Source organism: Crocuta crocuta, unplaced genomic scaffold, assembly GCF_008692635.1.
Source record: "Crocuta crocuta isolate KB4526 unplaced genomic scaffold, BGI_CrCroc_1.0 scaffold20, whole genome shotgun sequence".
In the NCBI taxonomy this organism is placed as follows: domain Eukaryota; kingdom Metazoa; phylum Chordata; class Mammalia; order Carnivora; family Hyaenidae; genus Crocuta; species Crocuta crocuta.
Genome location: NW_027527932.1, coordinates 8,273,130 through 8,282,900, shown reverse-complemented (window position 1 = coordinate 8,282,900; position 9,771 = coordinate 8,273,130). Strand labels below are relative to the sequence as shown.

At 42.0% G+C, this 9,771-nt stretch overlaps 1 long non-coding RNA gene across 1 annotated transcript in view; it reads left to right on the top strand.

Moving 5' to 3' along the window:
- Positions 1-9,550: 9,550 nt before the first annotated feature.
- Positions 9,551-9,771, top strand: part of LOC144221343 (uncharacterized) — a 110,950-nt gene continuing 110,729 nt past the window's right edge. Inside the window, exon 1 of the long non-coding RNA XR_013332039.1 lies at positions 9,551-9,644. This is a non-coding gene — a long non-coding RNA (uncharacterized LOC144221343). The remainder of the gene's footprint in view (positions 9,645-9,771) is intronic.

Below are 9,771 nucleotides of genomic sequence, written 5' to 3'. Positions count from 1 at the left end.
GCTTTCTACAACGGCTTCTGCTGGACAGAGAAGTGCAGTGACTTCGAAAGGACCATTCCGACCAAAAAGAATCTCTTAATATAGTTGGGATTTAGGAAATCTCTGGTGTTGTACACATTCAAATAATTTTAAGGAAGGAAGTTCCTCTATTCTTTCTTCCCAAAGTAGCATATGAGCCCTACAGAATTTATCAAAACCACCCTTGTTTATATTCAAGTTCATGCATGTAAATAACTTGTTCCACCCAGCAGCTGCTGGCGTACAGGCTGGGAACTACTTACCATACCCTGTTGGTTTTGTAACTTTATTCATCTTTTCTAAATGAGATATTTCGGGCACTGACTCAACAATCATTAAAACCCTGGAAAATGGCAGTATTAGTAATTGGATCATAGCCAGCCAGTGACATCCTAGGATTGTTAAACATGTATTTGTATAATGCGCTCTGTGTTGGGTGTTAAAAATGAACTTCTGAAATGTACAACATTCTTTCTAAAAAATGTGCTGTTTGGAACCAGGTGCATTCATCCTTAGGATAAATTTGTGACACAGGTATCTTAGTAAGCATTTTGTAGGTTTTGCATTATGACATTTTCCAGAAATTTCTATCATGGCTATAACATTTCTTTTACCAAATGTGGTTTGCTAATAAGTGTTACTCTTTATGGAGAATCAATGAACAAAAGTGATGGGATATATTTGAATGAATTTAATGAAACTTTCAACTGTGCTTTCTCTTTTTTTGGCAAGCCTAAAGAAATATAGGTGTCTGTTTAAACTTAGTGCAGTTAAATTAATTATTGGAATGAATACATGAAAAACCTCGTTTTGGGGCGCCTGGGTGGCTCAGTCGGTTGAGCGTCTGTCTGACTTCAGCTCAAGTCACGATCTCATGGATCATGAGTTCAAGACCCACATCGGGTTCTCTGCTCGCTGCCCCTCTCCCCCTCAAAAATAAATAAACATTTTTTAAAAAGGCCTCTTTTAAAGGTGTCTTCACAGATGTGAGGAGTATTATATAAGGTGATTACGGTATTGTTAGTTTGAACCTCCAGAAGATTCTTTCGTTGTAGAATCTTGTCTTTTTGGGAAGAAAAGGTAATCTTCCAGGTTTAGAAATCAGCGATTCATAATCAAGTGACTCCTAGGTGCCTGGCATTTTTACACATTTTGTTGAAACATCGTGTGTGAAGCAGGCGGCATTTCTATTCGTTCATGGAAAATCAGGCAGAACAAGGCTGCTGAGCCTTCAGCCATGGAGTGAGAGTTTGCCAAGTCCCGATTCCTTCATTTCCTCCTTTATGATACACTGGCACGTAATGACCCTTTGAGGTGAGGACTATAATTACCTTCATTTTATAGACTGCGAAACCTGGGCTCTTAAGAGGTTACATTAGTTACTCAAGGTCACTTAGCTAGTGAAGACGTGGGAGCAAGATTGGAGCCCAGCTGACTTCGCAGCAGCCGAGAGTGCCCATTAGGTAATTGTTTTGGTTCTAAAACTCTGTCCCAGCTCAGGCTGTATGCGTTCTTTAGAAGGAGGCCCACCTTGTTTCTGGAGCCCCAGGACGACAACGTTTGTCTGGGCTTCCTCTGCATCTCCTGCATAACCCAAGTCGATGTATTGCTGCTGGGTTCAAGGTCAGGACGTGCTGCACGGGGCTATCGCGGTATCCGACGCATCAAAAATATCTATAAAGTGTCACAACCTGGGCTAACTTCCCAGGATGAGGACAGCCAGGCCAGGGTGTAAGGTTTAGCAAGGAGGTATAGCCGTAACTAATCTTTGTGTCTGGGGTGAATGTGCTCATGGAGACCAGGAAGGTGCGTGGCCCTGTGATCACGTTCCGTGGCGGTTCAGGATTGCTGGACACCGCGTACAAGGGGGTGTGGCAGAAGGAACAGATTTGATGGGGGACCCTGTCTGCCAGCATCGGGGGTGTTGGGCCTCAATGCTGGAGGTGACAGAGAGCCACGGACAGAGTGCGAGCCTGGTAGGCTGGGGGGTAGCTAGGGGCCCACGGTCCTGAATGGATACGAGACAGATTGATCTTGCTGCCACGTGGAAGGCTGAAAATCTGGGCATTGAGAGGTGGGTTGTGGGATGACAGGAAGCATGTTATGATGAAATATTAGAAATAGAATACGGCTGAATTCTCAGCTCCATGAACTTGTGCCGTCAAGTCTCCCTACCTCACGAGGCAGTCTCTTCAAACGTGAGATTGTTTAGGGGTGGGGGCGGGGGAGGGGAGGAGGAAAATGGGAGATGGGCATTGAGGAGGGCACTTATTGGGTGTCGTATGTACCTGATGAATCACGGGGTTCGGCTTCTGAAGCCAGTACTACACTGTATGTTAACTAACTGGAATTTAAATAAATTAATTAAAAAACCATTGAGATTGTTCAGTGCTGCAATGTTCATATCATGAGCTGTATCTGCCCCCTTACTTCTGCCATTCAGAATATTGTCTCCTTCATATGTAATCCACCTTCCGCCCCCACTTCCCTAGTTGATTTAAATATGTATTTTTTAATTTTTATTTTTATGAAGTATATATTTTTAATGCTTATTGATGTATTTTGAGAGAAAGAGAACACACACCTACCAGTGGAGGAGAGGCAGAGAGAGAGGGAGAATCCCAAACAGTCTTCACACTCAGCATGAAGCCAGACATGGGCTCGATCTCACCATCGTGAGATCATGACCTGAGCTGAAATCAAGAGTTGGACCCTTAACCGACTGAGCCACCCAGGCGCCCTGATTTAAATATATTTCTTGGGCCTTTTCCTATCTGCCCATGTTTTAGTTTGTCAAGATCTGACGGTATCCAACACCCCCATCAGCCTGGATCTTATTGGAGGTCCGGGGCAATTCCAGGCTCGTGCATCATTTTAGACTTAGCGGTGGGCAGATGGCAACCTGTAGAAGGTTCTGGCACCCAAGCTGGACTTTAGAATGAGACTTGTGATACGTATATCCAGAGCACAATGGAACATTACCCTTACCCCTGCACGGTTAGTGCTGTTAGAACATTTATATATTTTTGAGAGACAGAGAGAAAGAACACAAGTTGGGAAGAGTCGAGAGAGAGAGGGAGACACAGAATCCGAAGCAGGCTCCAGGCTCTGAGCTGTCAGCACAAAGCCCCACGCGGGGCTCGAACCATGAACCATGTGATCATGACCTGAGCTGAAGTCAGATGCTCAACCAGCTGAGCCATCCAGGCGCCCCAACTTGTGTGTATTTGTATTGAATTTGATACTTTTGTTAGTTCAGCCAGTAATTTTACCAGTATGCTATATGTAAGAGCTGAGTGATAAACTCAAGCTCACAGGTCTTTTTTGGATGAATTAGTTTTTAACTCCTACCACGGAATGTGTTACTTATAGTTTTCAGTTGATAAACTTAGGAGGGGCAAGGACTCTTTCTTAATCTTGGTGTCTTTTCCATCTAGTTACCAATACATGGCTGCCCCTCAAGGAATATTTGCTAAATGAATGCAATTTTCCCCTATATTTGACGCTAATGCTATGAAATCATTACATCTTTATACGTTTAGAATCATTATGATATATAATATTGTAGCCATTTTTAACCTCTGACTCAGCTATAATTTTGAGAAGCTGATCTTACATCCTTATTTACATCATAGATAAGCATGTCCAGTAGACCAGCTCAGAGCCTTGTGGATGCTTAAAAAGTGTTTCCCAATTAGTCTATCAAAGAGTTTTAAATAATAATTTTGGAATTGATTTATAATCTGACCCATATTTCCTCACACTTCCATGCTTGTTGGGTTTTTTCTCTGCATTTATTGATAATTCTTCAGTCTCCTATATATTATCCTACATGGATTATCAATAGTTTTAGGGAGATTATTCTTTTACAATGTGGGTGAGTTTACTTTAGACCAAATATTATTAGCCCACTTTTTGGAAATCTGTTATAAGGCTACAACCTACTGGAAGTTGTAGAAAAATGGAGTAATTTAGTCTCCCTAGCAGCAATCAATTTGACTGTTGGTTTTTTCTTTTTCTTTTTTCATGGTCTCCAGGTACTTACCCAGCATTGATTGCTGTAATTTTTGTCAAAGTATTGGAAGATAGGGGCATCTGGGTGGCTCAGTCGGTTGAGCGTACGACTTTGGCTCAGTTCATGATCTCACGGTTCATGGGTTCCAGCCCCGCATCTGGCCCTGAGCCTGCTTTGGATTCTGTGTCTCCCTCCCTCTCTCTCTGCCCCTCCCTGCATGCACTCTGTCCCTCTAGCTCTCAAAAATAAACATTAAAAAATTTTTTTTATTAAAAAAGTATTGGAAGATGTTGGGGGCACCTATGTGTCTTAGTTGGTTGAGTGTCTGACTCTTGATTTCGCCTCAGGTCATGATCTCCTGCTTCGTGAGTCCCAGCCCCCCATCAGGCTCACCCTGACAGTGCAGACCCTGCTTGGGATTCTCTCTCTCTCCCTCTCCCTGTGTCTCTCTCATAAATAAGCTTAAAAAATAAAGTATTGGAAGATGTTGAGTACCATCTGCTGAAGGATTTTTAGGTTTTCTTGATGAGATCCTGATTTTCAGGTTAAATGATGGTGGCACTGAGTTTTGTTTGTTCTTAATCAGGTTTGTTTAGTTATACTGGATACACAATTAAGTTCACTGAGTGGAGGGTATAAGTGAATTTTCACATATATGTGCAATCGGGGCACCTGGGTGGCTCCCTTGGTTGAGCGTCCGGCTCAGGTCGTGATCTCTTGGGTCATGCATGATCTCTTGGTTCATGAGTTCAAGCCCCACGTCGGGCTCACTGCTCTCTGCGCAGAGCCGGCTTCAGATCCTCTGTCCCTCTCCGTCCTTCCCCGCTTGCACTTGCTCAAAAATAAATAAAACATTTAAAAAATGTTAAAAACAACAACAAAAACAAATGTGCGCAATCCTGTAGCCTTCTGTCATGACAGATCCATCATTTCCTTCCCCCTCCCCCACCCCACACTTTCAATCGTCCATCTTTGCTGCACTCGGCCCTTCCCCCCCCGACCCTGGCCTCTGGCAATAACCGATCTGCTTCCCTTGCCATAGTTTTGCCTTCTGACAAAGTTCACGTTAATGCATTCATACATTTGGTCTGTTGTGTTTGGCTTCTTAGTATAATGTTTTTGAGATTGACTTATGTTGTCATATGCATCAGTAATTCCTTCCTTTTCATTGCTGAGTAGTGTTCTTTTGTCTGTGTGTACAATGTACAATGTAACTTGTTTGCTTATTTGTCAGTTGGTAGACATTCGCATTCTTTCAAGTTTGGGGCTATTGTGAATAAGGCTACTATCAACAATCTTGTGCAAGTCTTCAGAATTTGTGTCTTTAACTGTCTCTTGGGTAAAGGTCTCGAAGTGGAACCCGCTGGCTGGGTCATGTGCTGTGTGTTTCACTTTACAGGAAACTGCCCAATTATTTTTCCAAGTGCCTGTAACATTGTATAAGGATCCCAGTGGCTCCCTTTCCTTGCAGACACTTGATACTTCGCCTTTTTTAAAGTTGGTCGTTCCTGTGAGTTTCTAGTGGTATCTCCTTAAGGTTTTGCTTTGCATTTCCTGCTGACTAATTATATGGAGGATTTCTTCTTGTGCTCACTTGGCATTTATTTTCCTCCTGGAAAGTGTATAAATCCTGTTTGGTTTTTTTTTCCCAATGGGGTCTTTTGTCTGGCCTTGGGTTGTAATATGTTAATGAGTTTTCTGAAGAAATAGAAGGAAGGTATTTTATTGCTGACTTATTTTCAAGAAAGGAATTCCTTTCAATGGATATTTTGTTTCTTGTACTTTTTTTATTTTTTTTTTATTTTTTGCTGTTTTGGGCATGGTCAGAGGGATTCTTCTGTTATCTGTCTGTTTAGTTTATTTTATCCTACTTCGTTACATCTATGGTTGACCCTTCAACAATGTAGGGGTTAGGGTGCTGACCCCTACCATGCAGTCAGAATCCATATATAACTTTTAACTCCTTCCCAAACTTAACTACTAATAGCCTACTCTTTATTTTTTTTTAAGTTTATTTATTTATTTTGAGAGAGCGACAGAGAGAGCGAGCAGGGGAGGGGTAGAGAGAGGGAAAGAGAGATTTCCAAGTTGGCTTTGCTCTGAGACCCTCAGCATCACATCACGTGGGGCCCAGTCTCTTCAATCATGAGATCATGACCTGAAATCAAGAGTCAGAGGATTCATGTTAATGGAGCTGCCCCTTAACTACTAATAACCTCCTGTTGACCGGGAGCCTGACCTGTGACATAAAAATTGACCCATCTTTTCTATATTGTGTTTTATACACTGTATTCTTACAGTAAAATAAGCTCGAGAAAAGATGTAATTAAAGTCATGAGGAGAAAATACATCGACAGTACTGTGCTGTGTTTCTGGAGAAAATAAAAACTTGGATATAAGTGGACCCTCACAGTCCAGGCCCATGTTGGTCAAGGGCCAGCTGTGCCGTTGGCTAAATTGTCAACTCATTCTCTGCGAAAACCCAAGTGGTTTTATTGGCTCTCCTGTCTACACACACATACCTACATACACATTGATCTTGGGCAAACCTTGCCTAAGTTATACGCCTCCATGAAAGCCCCCATATTTATTTCCCTCATCAGCCCACGTTAGGCAAGGACGGGATCTCTCACTTTCCGGTTCCCTTGCACCTGGCGCTGTGCAGTGTAAGTAACTGAGGAGTCGGCAGATGACGGCTGATGAGGATACTAAGTTGCTGATCTAGGTAAATTAAGTGCTCTTGAGTGATTCCAGAGATTCAGGGAATGAGCACTGTCTGAACGGATGGCTCTAATAGTAAATTATCTTGAAATTCTTACTTTAAAAACTGCTTATATAAGCTTTTACTGGAGAATTCCTACATTTTGCTTGCTAGCTATCTGTAAAATCTTCTTGAAAATGTGTTGTAGCAAAGCGATGACTATGATTTGACTATGAGTAAGAGAGGGGGATTCTATTTTGAGAGGAGACACATCTAGGTTAGGAAATCCTAAGAGTATCCTAAGTTTTATTTGGGACTTCTGGGCATTCATGGCTTAAGCTAGCCTATCAGGGGAGTGAAAGGCAGAGCATATTTTTCATCATTTTCAGTAGTGTTTCGCATTAACACAAAGTTGACTTATCAAGTGGTGTTCATGCTGTGTAGAGTAATAGATGTGTAGAAAATAGATTAAAGGCTCTGAGGAATTTATTTATAGAAATTAAAGGTCAGTTATAATCTCATAGAGCACTGGATTGGTACCTATGAAATCTGAGATAAGGACCAGCTAAGCTGTGTGACTTTGGAAAGGTCCATTGACCACTCTGGGCTTTCATTGCTTTGAAATGAGTGGATTGGAGCAGATGGCCATACAATGGTTTTAGCTTTAAAATAAGTGCCGTGAATTGTTTTTATTAAGATGATTTTATTGTCACGTGGCAACTTTGAAGATAAACCCAATCCAGAAATTCATTCATCGTGTTACTCTCTACCCCAGTCAGAGGTGTGACTTCGACATCTCTCAGTCATTAGAGTAACGTTGACCTCTTTGTTGTTTTCTCTCTTTGAAAGTGTGAGAAAGAAAAAGCAAAAGTAATGAAAAAGATGAAAAGGAATTTTTGACACAGTTTAGGGCAACAGAAAATACTAGTTGTAAAATATAAAACTTTCTACTTTGTTATTATGAGTCAGATACCTCTGGGCCCAATGTAATAAACATTTCTCTGATGCTTTGTTAAATGTGTATTGAGTTTATTCATTTGAATTCCGGAATCATTCTGGCAAATAGAGGCTTTTTAAAAATTTTTCTTATGTTTTCATTTTTGAGAAGGACAGAGTGTGAGTGGAGGAGGGGGGGAGAGAGAGAGAGAGAGAGAGAGGAAGAAAGAGAAAGAAGGAGAGAGAGGGAAGGAGACACAGACTCGGAAGCAGTCTCCAGGCTCTGAGCTGTCAGCACAGATCCTGACGCAGTGCTCGAACTCACAGACTATGAATTGATCATGACCTGAGCTGGAGTCGGACGCTCAACCGACTGAGCCTGGCCTTCAACTGACTGAGCCACCCGGGCGCCCCCAAATAAAGTCTTACACTGCAGGTAGTAAACAATTGAAACGAGCTGTAGAACTTGGAGTTCTTGTTTCTATTTTGATCTGGCACGAATTTTTACTTTAGGTTCTTGTTGAACCTTGTCAGATACAGGGGAAAGTGGATTGTTTTGAAAGTTTTAAAAGTGAGCGTGGGAAGTGTCAGTCTTCCTTGTTATTTAAATAGAATTTTCAGGCTCTCTTTTTATTTTTTTTAAAGCTATGCAAAATCTAGGTCAAGATTTGCAGCCTTACTAATAAACTTCCGGCTTATCTATGGTTCATTACGTTTCACTCCAGAAAGGAGATAATAATGATGGGGGGGAAGTTGGCATCGACCTTAATAACGTGGATCTTAGCCACTGTCTGTTGAAGTCCCAAGTGCCTCCTTAAAATTTTACTATTGCTTACTCCTATATCCATGCAAACTACACAGTAGATCTCAATAAAAAAAGATACCTATTACAGTCAATGTGTTTTCCTTTCCTGTCTCCAGCTCCCCCTCTCAAGTAAAAAAAGATCTAGTTCATTGGATTCATGGTATGCAAGGAAAGCAGATGCAAGAGAAGACGGTTCCGTTTTCCACCCCGGTATTTTCTTTTGAGTTGCCAGATGTGTAGATAACAAGCACTTTCATGATTGATCCAAGTATATCCAAGTGTAACGAAAGCATTTATGTGTCAGACAGACTTACAGATTGGACTCTCTGTTTCTTCCCCCCCTTTGTGAAATGGAATCACATTGTTTCTTGGGCTGCCTGCATGCCCGGTCAGTGTTCATTGTTTCCTTCCTAAAAATGAAACATCGTGTGCTCACAGTGTGGGACCATGTTGCCTCCAAGGTCTGTCCAGGCTCCAAGACAAAGAAGCCCTGGGACAAGTAGGGGTGTGTGTGTGTGTGTGTGTGTGTGTGTGTGTGTGTGTGTGTGTGTGTGTGTGTGTGTGTGAGAGAGAGCTCATGCTTAATTGCATTTGGAGAACGGGACAAGCAAAAACGCCCCTTTCGTGGTATTTTATTCCCTTACAAACGTTAACAGAATCCCCGAAGCGTATGTGTTTCCTTGCCCAGTGATCCAGTTGTTCGTGAAGAAGTTCCCTCATTTCCTGCATGGTTTTGGGGACTAGAATTGACTGACAAGGCTTGTGGGGGCGTTGAGTTTGCCATAAAGCCATCTGGGAGGGGGCTCTAGGCAGATTGCAGATGGTACACAGGCTCCTTGTTGGGCTTGCTTTCCAGTAAACACGCACACAAAGCCCTCCCTAGGGTTGAAATTTGCTAGAGCAGCCATATTTGAAATTTGGGCTCAATTTTTTCCCAGGGATATTAGGAAATACACGGTCTCTGTTATTCAGTGAAATACGGTCGTATTTTTAACGATACTTTCAAAGTGAATCACTTTTATTCTCCAGAATAATTTCCACGTGTCCTTTTCCTTTTAGGAATCCCCTTAGGAATCCCCAGTTGGACATCCAGAGCGCCTACTCTGTTCTTTCCGCGTCTTGAATCGAGCGCTAACAGGACACTCTGAGGTCTGAGAGGGAAATAAAAGGTAATTCCGTGTTTTAACTTTTGTTATTAAATGTATGTGTAACCCTGATGATCATAAAGTATATCCAACCTTTTATTTGTTGACCAGGATTTAAGCGTCGTCTTTCACCACCTGCCCACCCTTTCCA